Below are 11,680 nucleotides of genomic sequence, written 5' to 3' on the forward strand. Positions count from 1 at the left end.
AACCGTCTTTAATTAAATTAAATAAGAAGTGCCGATGGGAGAATGCATTGGGTTTTCATTTCCTGGGCCACTCGTTTTTCTGAAAGGGGGAGGGACTGCGGCGCTCTATTGCTTCTGCAATTAACAGCACACTCAGCAGTTACCTCAGTGCATGGTATCCAAGTCTACAAAAGAAACACCGACTTGCCTTGATTCAGCAAAAAGAAAGAAGTCAGATAAACATTCAGAGTGACAAAAGGAATGCGTTACACAGACAGACAGCACGTATCTATTCACTGGTGAGCATTAATCATCCAAGGCCAGCTCTTGTGGCTTGCTTACCAACAGCATAGCCTTAAAACAGACCAGTCAGCTCGCCGGCCAGTCAGTCAGGCAGCCAGCCAGAATAATTCACCCAGCCTGGCAGTCAGCCAATCAGTCAGTGAGATATTTCATCCAGGGGCACAACAAGGGGGAGGGGATGCCCTGAATGATTCAGAAGGGCGGGGCCAGAGCTGGACAGGGGCCTTGCATCACGCCAGAGATACCAGGCTTGGAATCTGTGAAGTTTGTCGATGGCAGGAAACCCTGTTCGCAAGACATGAACCTACTCTTCTTGAATGCGTGCCACCCAGTTGCGTGTCCACAATGTTGGCAATATGAATATTTTAAAAGTGACGTGTTGTGAACATGTAGATCGGCTATTTTCACAATTTGTTTGTGCGTGTGAAAATGTTCACCTACAATGACATGCCCAAAAAAGGGAATAATATTAATCAATTTTATTAAATTATTGATTTTTTATAATCGTTTAAATCAATTGGTTTGATCAAGTGTTGCACCCCAAGTGATATTGACAGTAAGAAATACACTGGCAAATTAAATATACATGAGACATTTGAAATTCAAATTAGGTTCATATGTGGGCCGGGATTTCTAGCCACAGCCTTCCTTAATTATATCACAAACATCAGTAAGGTCTTGGATGCATTCCTGCTGTAGAGGTAATGGCCATCCATGTACCTATTCAGTTTTTATGGTTTGACCTTAAAGAAGAACACCCTGCCTATCACATGCCAGTGAGTGTTCACAAAAGGAGTTCTGTTATCCCATCATAAGATGTAATAGCCTGGTTAATAAACCAGACTAATATCGCACAGACCGCGGGATATTAGTCTGGGGAGGCTCAGCTTGGATTTCATTTCCAGGGGGGCGGGTTGAATCATTTTCTCTTTGACGCAATTGGTCAGAGCTACTGTCAGTCAAAGGTTTCAAGCATTGAAAGTCACTGTACCAAAGCCCGCCCATATTGCATCCCGTGTCCCGATTGGCCGCCCCATTTCTCTGGTGTAGGAAATGGGCGTACAATTGAGCCTCTCCAGACCGTAATCCGCCGGCAGGCAATTTATTTTTGCCAACGGCTGATTCGGTCTGGTTTATTAACCAGGCTAAAGATGTAATGCCACCGCCACACCGTCAAAACATGTAAACAATTAGTCTGACTCTGACGATGTTCAGAATGTTTTTGTTTTCTGAAAGACTACAATTTAAGTTTGGAACTGAGACACTAGAAGTTCAAATACATAGTTTCTTTCAGATTAGTTCTTATTTTGAGTCACTTTTGTTGACTGAAAAATACTGGACTAAGAATAACATGATTTCTAACGGAAGGTTCCCAGTTCGAACCCAGATTGTTGAGGTCTCCTTGAGCAAGATACTGAATTAGGATACATACTTTTGACTCCACTACATTTCTAAGAATACTTAAGTAGCCTTTAAAGCAAGTACTGAAGCACTTTAACTCAAGTACAAACTTGATAGACCAACTTCCACGTGTAACAATATTTGACCAAGAGTATCTATACTTTACCCTGAGCCATCCAACCCTAGCCTAATGAGCAGGGTGGTGTACAGTAGTAGAGGACAGAGACATGCAATGGGCCTGGTTTTCAAGATACTCAAGGGACCAGTGTCCATGTACAGTACCTGTCAAACTAGTGAGAAACACTCACGGGCACAACACCAGAGGGAGCTCCACTGATCTCATTCCCCCAGATTCGGCACAAACATGGGAATGAATTAATTTATTCTATGATGATCATGCTACCAAAATGTGCAATGCCCTACCACCAGCCATCACAAGGTGACACTCCCTAGTCCTGCCCTACTTCAAACCCACCTTAAAAGAGCACTGGAATGCAATTTGCAACTGGAGCTTGCCAAAATAAATGACACCCCACTGTTTTTCTGTAAAATATACTTGTACTGCTGCTGATTGAAAATGGTATTAACAGTTTGTAGAAATTCAATGAAAGTACAGGTCAATACAAAAACTGCTGAGGATAAAACCAGAACACTAAAGGCTCATACATAGTCTGGATTTTCGGTGGTTAGGTGACCACCGAACTACAACATGACGTCACGCGCCGCGGTGAAGAGCAAACCACCGCCACCGCTCCAGACCTTCTCTCTGTTTTTACTCACCACCGCTCAACGTTATTTCAGCTCCGCTGGTCAGCTCACCACCGGAGCGGTGGTCACCTCACCACCGAAAATCCAGACTATGAATAGGCCTTAAGAATTGTTTACATCAGGGCCTTACATCACTTCTATGCAACAAAATGCACTACTGTACTGTTTTTTAATTCTAGTTTATTTTGCTAGCTTTAGTTATAATAATAATTTCTTCTTCTGTTTTCTACATGGATATAACCACATTATAACCATATAAAAATGAATTGGTAGTTAAATGCTGCAATTTGTAAAAATGGCAGAATATGACTCCTAACATCGTTGAAGTGGACTCATAAAAAGTCCCTGGGACTCATCATTCTAAAAGACCATCCCTGCATCACGGGACTCATTACATTGAAAACCTATTTACATCACTCATCACTGAGTATTCAATCAATCAATTAACTGAGCCTAGTCAATGGCTCTTGAGCCTAGTATGTGCTCTCTGGCGCCCTCCAATGGCGAAGAGACGCAAGGCTAGGTTACAATGGGGCAGCCTGCCCTACAGTACACACCCACAACCTCCTCTATCAGATTCACATGATTCAACATTCACAGAAGGAAAGAGAGTGAGACTAGCCTGCATAACTGAACTGACCCGTACGGACGAAAGCACGCTCACTCCACCATGTCGACTGTCTGCAGCATTACCCATAGCGAAAAGTAGCGACTCTGTCTGTGTCTGTCTGTCTGAGACTCAGACAAAGAACCAGACGAGACGGCATGCGGGTAGCCTACACACGAATAGCTGCATTTTGATTAAAACTATTCAGCTATGTTTAGTCGGAAATGAGTTGTGCACAACTTAGGCAACAGACTGCAATGAAAGTAGACAAGTTCCGCAAAACAAATGTGCCCAACTTCCTTTTTTGCAAACTCATTGGCTTAGCCAGCGTACAATAGACGCAAGTGCAAGCCACATTGGGGATAATCACCCATGCCGTGCAGGGCCTTCTTTCCCCAAGTCATTATTTACCGCCGGTGCTGTACCTGTTTTAGTGCGTTGAGAAGATGCCGTGGTTGTTGTGGGGCTGATGGATGGTGTGCTGCGGTCAGCTCCGGTAGACAGGCTCTCAGGCTGCCTTTATGAGCCGCCCGTCTGCCAGCGCGCTTTCATTCCCTCTGCAACTCCCAAACCACATCGATTGGTTTGACACCCATGACGAAATGCTTTCCATTTACCAATGACTGCAGGTCGGTCGGGTCCGCGCGTCCTCCTGTGCGCGCTCCCTCTACACCGTCACTCGACTCGTCTAGTTTCTTCAATTTATCCTGTAAAATGCATCTATCTGTCAGTCTGACTGTCTGTCTGCTAATAGTCTCTCTCTCTCTCTCTCTCTCTCTCTCTCTCTCTCTCTCTCTCTCTCTCTCTCTCTCTCTCTCTCTCTCTCTCTCTCTCCAAATTCAACACTGACAGATAAGAATAATATTGCCTGTTGCTGCTGCTGTTGTTGTTGTTGTTGTGAGATTGTCGATAGGCTATTTTTGGCGAATAGATAATGGGGAAATAAGCAGGGGACCCCTAAGTCTCCCGTATACATAATACATACAAGTATATAGCTTACATGTAGGCCTATTAACCTATATCAACATAATATTCAGCTAATAATGTAATGTACTTATCCCCAAATACAGTTCTGAGGATCAGGATTCAGGGGAATGGTTAAAGGACAGATATAATTTATGTCCACCCTCACATCTACCGGTGCAATAGTGAATAAAAGTTAAACTATATAAATAAAAAAATAGGCCTATAGGCCTAAAAAATTTTTTGCACATTGCGACAAGTTGTGAGCTTGTAAGTAATTTTCACTATTTTTCTGCGAGTGTGACAAAGTATAAAATATCACTTACTGTAAGTGGTTATTCATTGATATATATATATATATATCAATGAATAACCACTTACAGTAAGTGATATTATATTATACACGCATATACATTGTTTTCTTTATTAAAAATCACACCCGTGTGAAGTGAGTGGTGCAACTCCGTGTGGGGGTCCCGGGGGGTCCCCGGAACTTCCAGACCCACAGGAATGTGCCACCCCGCAGAGAAATGATAGTTACCGTGTGGGGGTCCCAGGGGGTCCCTCTACTATACTGTAGGCTACTTTACTGTCACTGTATTGTACTGTCACACCCGAAATCACGTAATGGCTACTAAAAACTCAGCTTCCCATCATGCACATGTGCACAGTGTGAAGCTCAACATCGCCACTGTTGGGACTCTAAACAGGCACGCATGCACGCACGCGGAACACACATTGCTGTTCAATGGAGTGGTTGCACCACTCAAAAACACACTTCTCGATTATTCAATGAATTGAAAAAGTAATCGATAAAATAAACAATAGCTGCAGCCCTACTTTTTCACAGCACAGGCACAGCACAGAAATGTTTGGTCTCTCAGGGTAGCCACTAGCCAGGTGTGCCTGTGACTGTCTGTTTCTGTGATCAGACTGTATCCAGTCATGCAGTGACAGTCTGTACAAGTGTACATTGTCAACGTTTGTCTGAACCACGGTTGGCTAATCTGCCACCATTTATGTTTAGGTTCAAGTCAAATTGTGATTTGTGTTTCAATAGGCCTACTTGAGATAATTTTCTTTTGGTTTTGAGATAATTGGGTTGTTGGAGTCTTGGAGCAGATTGATTGCTACTGTCCTGAAGCCCCTGGTGGGGTGGGCAGAGCATCAAGGGCAGCTGGTGGGAGTGAGCAGAGCCGAGCACAAGCGCAGCTGGTCCTTATCTTTGTTCAACTCTTGGCCTTGAGGGCCTTTGTTGTGGTACTCCACTTGATTGGAGATGTTTATTTTGATGGCCTGGATTAAGCCCTACTTTATACATAGGCTAGTTGTACAATGGTTTTGCACGGAAATAACAAAGATAACAAATTTACAAGCTCAGATAGTTCATCTAAAAGTTGTGAGCTTGTAGATCATCTTTTACTTCCTCTAGGTTGAAAGTGGTTAATGGGCCGCACACTTCATAATTGGGTCTCTTACTGAAAATCACTCGCCTTTCGGTCACATGGGCTCAACTTCGATCCCGGGCACCGCCAACTCAGCGTATGAGAGGCACAGCTTGGGTGCAGTAAGTACTGGGAAATTATGTTAGGTGTTGTGCTCCATACATGTAGGTATAAGTGCAGCTGAAACACTTGAAAGACGTACCAGAACACCTGAAGGCAATAATAGACCCCCCCCCTGCAGTTTCCATACTGGGCTAACAGGTATACTGTAAGTGGCCTGTGTAAAGATTTTGTTTGTGAACTAGATTAATTCAACACCAGTGTGTCAGAGCAGATAAACTCCAAACTAGGGCTGCAGGGTGATATGACTTAAAATGAATATCACGATTATTTCAAACTTTTGCTGGATGTAATTTAGGCCTGAATCCATCGATAAGTCCTGACAGACAGAGCAGCAGGAAAGCACATCTCAAACTCAAACCTACACTGCAAGGCTATACGTGCTCTAGCTCTCTCTGGCCAATTTGAGGCCTTTCCACTAAATATCGTTGACCTAGAGAAACAGGGATGGTATAGGATTCAAGCTGTTATAGGTTTGTGGAACAACTCTGATTGGACTTATCTGGAATGGGTATGAATCTGCACACAGACAGGAGTTTGTCAGACGAATGGGCAAGATCATCTCTGACATCTTCTTTATTTATATAGCACCTTTCAGAACAAGGTTCCAAAGTGCTGTACAGTACAAGGTTAAAAAACACAAACAACATATAGCTAATCACAATCAAGGCAGTTTAAAAATGAGAAACACAAAAAGAAAATAAGACAAAATAGCAGCAGTTAAAAATGAACAATCTCCTATAGAAAGGGTAAAAAACATTCTGTGTAGAGGTGAGTTTTTAAAAGTGACTTAAACACAGGCATAGATGGTGCTAACCTTACATGCACCGGTAGAGCATTCCATAATCTGGGTGCCCGGGCGGCAAAGGCCTGATCACCTCTGGTGACAAGGTTCGTCCTAGGGACCTCAAGTAGGGCCTTTTCTGAAGATCTGAGGATGCGTTCAGATTTAGATGGGGACAGCATTTCTAGGATGTAGATAGGGGCCAGCCCGTTTATCATCATGTCAAACATGATGAAAGAAATTCTCAGCTGAGGATACACTGGAGTTCATCTGGGTCAGCGGTGAAGGATGTAGCCTACTCAGATTTCTTACGTTAACGTAGAAATACTAAGATATGAAAATACTGTGTTATAAATAATAATTAATTAATTTGTATGTTTTGTAACAATAATCAAAATCTGCAAAGAAACTTATAACTAACATGTAGTGGAGACTGGAGAGTAAGTATTGAAGAATGGACATACTCAAGTAGGCCTACGTTGAAATTGTACTTAAGCACAGTACTTGATCGAGTATATGTCTACTTAGTTACTAGTGTGGTACGAGGCGTCAAAAAAACAGCTCCCGTAGGATTTTGTGCTAAAATATTTAGATAGATAGATTTTTTTGCAGATCTTGGTTCTATAGGGTCCAAACTATATATGAGAAAATGATGGGGTTCAAATTTTCCCGACCCCCACCCCGTTTCTGGGGGGGTCATCTATTTGGGACCTCCCAGAACAGTATGCCAGCCAGTTAATGTCCGATTTTCATAATATTAGAATTGTAGTATGTTTTAAAACATTCTGAGTTGATTTCTTAAACTTTTAAAGTGGTCAAAATAATCTTTTTTTACTTTTGGTAGGGGTGTTTCCTCACCTGGGACCTCCCGGACTGACCCCTGGGCCTATCCCAGTTCTCATTACATTCCTTGCTCTGCTCCTGCTCCAGAATATTGTCAAATTAGATCATAAATGAAGCATAAAAGTATTTGTAGCTGGGCTCTGATATAAAAAAAATAGTAGTAGCCAATACCAGGGGTCTTCCACTGGGGGCCCATGACCCCTAGGGGGTCCTCAGAGTTACTATACAGGGGCCCACCAAATCATTGTGGGATAGGAACTTTTTTCTTTTTTTACATTAAACCACTTGAACCATAGCATCCCTTTTCCAAGGAGAACTTTAGCCAACAATAGCTGATCTACAAGGTTGTAGTTTGAGCTTGTAGATCAGCTATTTTCAAAGTAAGGTGCCTCAGACCCAAGTGTAGCAAATATTGCTGCTAAATAAAGATCAGCCAAGATCAGCCAGGCTGCTGGTGTCTTTCTCTTTTCTCTTTGTCTTTCTGTTGTCGCCGTCGGTCAGGTGACTGGGAGGGCTACTTGTCATCCTTAGAGGAACTCATCAAGTATTTCTTTGCTCGTGATCTCCTTAAATATGCTCGACTGATGCCAGTCTATCTTGCCCAAATGAACGCTCTTGAACAGGATGACCCAGAAACATGGAACGCACTGAAGTCAGGTGAATTTGTGGTGGCAAAGTCAGAGATACCGTTCACTCATCTCTTCACAGATCAAGCCCTTGAGCAGGAAATCAAGAAGCTAAAGGGACATGGTGGGATGGTTGGACTCAGTAGAGATGAAGCAGCTCTGGACCGACTAGTCACTACCACACCTCATCTTTCTGGTCTAGTGAATCAGTACCTCAACAGCTTCCCAAAAGCTTCCAGGTCTTCAAGGAAAGAACATTATCAGCTCTCAGGAGAGATTGCATTGAGGTCAAGAGAAAATGCTCTCAAGCAATGTAAATTGATGGAGTTGCACTGTGGAGGCAATCTGTTCAAAGAAAACACACCATTGAAGAGTCTGGTTTCATCAGCGCTTGTGTCAGATGGGGCAAAAAATTTAATTCTTCCTGGGCCTACACTATTTTCCTGGGCCTACACAATTTATCTGGTGCTGACTGGGTAGGAAAATGTGTTGGAATCTCCAAGAAGACATGGGTCAATGCCTACTTGAGGCTTGATGATGATGATCCTGCCATTAACTGCTTCAAGGACCTTGGAATGGGTTCCATTCCTCCTGAGCTTGTTAACGGCAAGCTTTCCTCACCATTGGAGCATTTTGCATGCCGTGTTTACAGTCCAAAAGGTCCAACAACCTTGCCATTACTAGATGGGAACTATTTCGGTCAAAGAACTTGGAGGGTGAGATGCTACCTCCCACTCGTGCTGCACTGCTACCACATATCCTCTGTGCCAACTACGTCACAATGCGGGATAAGTCATTCATACCTGGCAAATTGCCCTGAGCTTCCACCAATCGAACAAAATGGATGGAATTCAGATAGTGGAGGGTATGTTCCAGTCAGGTGTCTTGCCCTTCCTGCTTTAAAGGCAGTACTTGAGCTCATCACATGTGGTTGCAAAGCAGGTTGCAAGGGACGGTGCAGCTGCTCAAACAATAACCTGCCTTGCACTCCTCTCTGCAAATGCTATGGTGGAGACTGTGTCAACACTATCAGGGAGGACAGATGATGATGACGAAGATGAATAGATCCTGCAAATAATGTATTGTAGGCATAATTGACCATGGGCTCTTTAAGAGGATAGGTGTGTGTGTGTGTGTGTTGTGTTGTTAGTGTGAGCGCAGTGTGTGAAATAAATGGACACGTTCTGCATGCCCAAAGTGAGAAGTTGCAATACCTTTATTCCCTGCAGTAACATCTGTCAACAATAATGGTAGAATACTAATAAACTATCAAAGTACTTTCAAAGGTACATAAACGCAAGATATTCTAATAATATTCAAAATACTTGCAAATCACATATATGGGTGCAAGAATAGGGGCAAAACTAGTCCCGGCCCCCTGTGGAAGACCCCTGGTATTAACTACTACTCATTTTTGTAAACTTTTAATGCTTAAATTATTATCTAATTTGACATTGTTCTGGAACAGGAGCAGAGCGAGGAATGTAATGAGTACTGAGATGAGTCCGGGGGGCCCCGGGTGAAGAAAGACCCCAACCAAAAGTCAGAAAAGATTATTCTGGCTACTTTCAAAGTGTAAGAAATCAACTCAGAATATTTAAAAACCTATAAAACAACCCTAATATTATGAAAATCGGACATTAATTGTCTGGCGTACTATTATGGGGGGTCCCAAAATATATGACCCCCCAAATAAGGGGTGGGGGTCGGGAAAATTTGAACCCCATCATTTTCTGACAGTTTGGTCCCTATGAAAGCCAAAAAAGCAAAAAAATCACTTTTAGCAAAAAAGTCCTACGGAAATACACCTCGTACCACACTATACTGTTCTCCTCTGATCTGGCTGAAAAGTAACAACAACATGGAGAGGAAATTAAACAGTGGAGAGTTCACAGAGGGGGAAAGTGGGGGAATTAGGCATGGGTTTACCATAAAAAACATCCCTATATCACGTAACGTGTTTTCACACAACTCCAGGTCAAGCTTTTACCTACCTGTATGCACATTATAAGATGGCATAATTTCTGTCTATTCTGTGTCTCATTGGTGGGACTAGACCTGTACGTGCCCGTCGGCCACTGTGCACATCCTACTATAAATGCGCCACGTCTCTGCGTGCGTGCGTACTATAGATGAATAACAGTTTAAGTCCAAATTTTATTCTGATCCCTCCACGAAAAGGCCTCGTTGTCCTGACCCCTTAATAGCCATCATTTATGCATTATGGATAATTAGTGTGGACTTAAACTGTCATTCGTCTATACTGTAAAATAATAATTGAGTACTTCATTACCCCAGTTAGGAAAGGTCGGTTTGACTTCAGAACTGAGTTGTCTATTCATAATGAAAGGTCCATTCCCACCACCCTGGAGGTTGTGGGTTTGAATCCGGCTTGGTCGGGCATCTATATACGAACAGAATTGGCTGGGAGCAGGGAGTATTGGGCAGGAGGAGTAAGATGACAGCCTACGTCCTCCCGGTGGGGGCTCCTCACTGGCAGGTGAGTCATTGACAACACAGAAATATGGAGACGTATGGGGAGAGATATGTTTGGGCACTGTGGGGAGGAATCAAATCAATTGGCATAACAACTAAATTGGGGGGGAAAGTGGGGGAAAAAGTCTTATATATAAAAAAAAAAGTTTTAATTGTATGACTTTAAGTTTAAAAAATGATTCTCACCAATTTAGTCGTTACGCCAATTGATTATTCCCCACACACATTTCTGTAGTGTTTTAGTTGTTTTGTAAACACAATACAGTTTCAGTTACAGTAGCTATCGCCTCATTTTAATTCTAATTTTCGCTTTATTTCAGTTAACTAAAATAACTATAATAACTCTGACATTGAGTTGAGTGTCACATAATTGGGTCTAGCCGTTTAAGGTTGAATTTTGAGGCTAAAGCTGCAAAGGATTTTCCCTAGGCCACACCATCTGATGCATTGGCTGTTGCCAGGCAACAGTTGTCCTGAGATGAATGGCTGTACTGTACTGTACTCCTTATTCTCATCCTCATCATCTTCATCTCTTTTTGTGAGCCAACACACGCATGCATGCATGCTTGCACGCACACACACTCACAAACTTCATAAAATATAAATAAAGTGTGATTTAATCTTTATTTTAGCTCTCTAGCATAGCTCTAGCCCGGAGGAGGCTCCTATGGGTTTGCAAGACGAAGGAAAACCATTGCTGTGTGTGAAGTGTATTATAGGTCAACGGTCAACCAAGGTGAAGAGATTAATGAGGCAGACGCATGCACACTCACAGCCTCGATGCAATGTGAATTTGGGAAACAGAACCCAACATTTTGTTGCTGTCAGGCAGAAACCTGTTATCTCCATATATATTCTTTCTGTAAATGTATGGCCTACTTTGTCATACTAAACTACAGTGTCACACAAAAGTAGCAAAAATAGCTGATTTTACAAGCTCAAAACGTGTAGCTATATATGCGAAACATTTTGAGATCTGCTATTTTAGCTGGAATTTGAATCCTGAACAGTTTTGGACACATGGGGCTGTATTTTGCGTGTCTTAAGTACCAGGTCTTATTCCCTAACTTGAGTATAAAGACCTGGAGGCGTGATCAATGCCATTTGGCTATTCTGAGTGGCCAAAGAGCATTGATCACGCCTCCAGGTCTTTAGTTTACTCAAGTTAGGGAATAAGACCTGGTACTTAAGACACGCAAAATACAGCCCATGAAGTTTCCAGACAGCAATGATTTCCATACAGTTAATAAGCTAATTTGTGAAAGTAGACTACATGAGGTCGGTGTGAACTGTAGTAGTGAAAGTAAATGTAACAAAGTGTAGAAATACTCTGTTACAAGTAAAA

General features: G+C 42.5%; 1 protein-coding gene across 2 annotated transcripts in view; it reads right to left on the reverse strand.

The window, feature by feature from the left end:
• LOC310870883 (3',5'-cyclic-AMP phosphodiesterase 4C-like) overlaps positions 1-3,564 on the reverse strand; it is a 287,386-nt gene extending 283,822 nt beyond the window's left edge. For both annotated transcript variants that reach the window (XR_014570277.1, XM_083782239.1), the window contains exon 1: positions 3,484-3,564. The gene's annotated coding sequence lies outside the window, so the exon portion shown is untranslated. The remainder of the gene's footprint in view (positions 1-3,483) is intronic.
• Between the last annotated feature and the right edge of the window lie 8,116 nt (positions 3,565-11,680).

The sequence above is a fragment of the Protomyctophum parallelum genome, assembly GCF_964188405.1.
Source record: "Protomyctophum parallelum genome assembly, chromosome: 14".
Classification (NCBI taxonomy): Eukaryota; Metazoa; Chordata; class Actinopteri; order Myctophiformes; family Myctophidae; genus Protomyctophum; species Protomyctophum parallelum.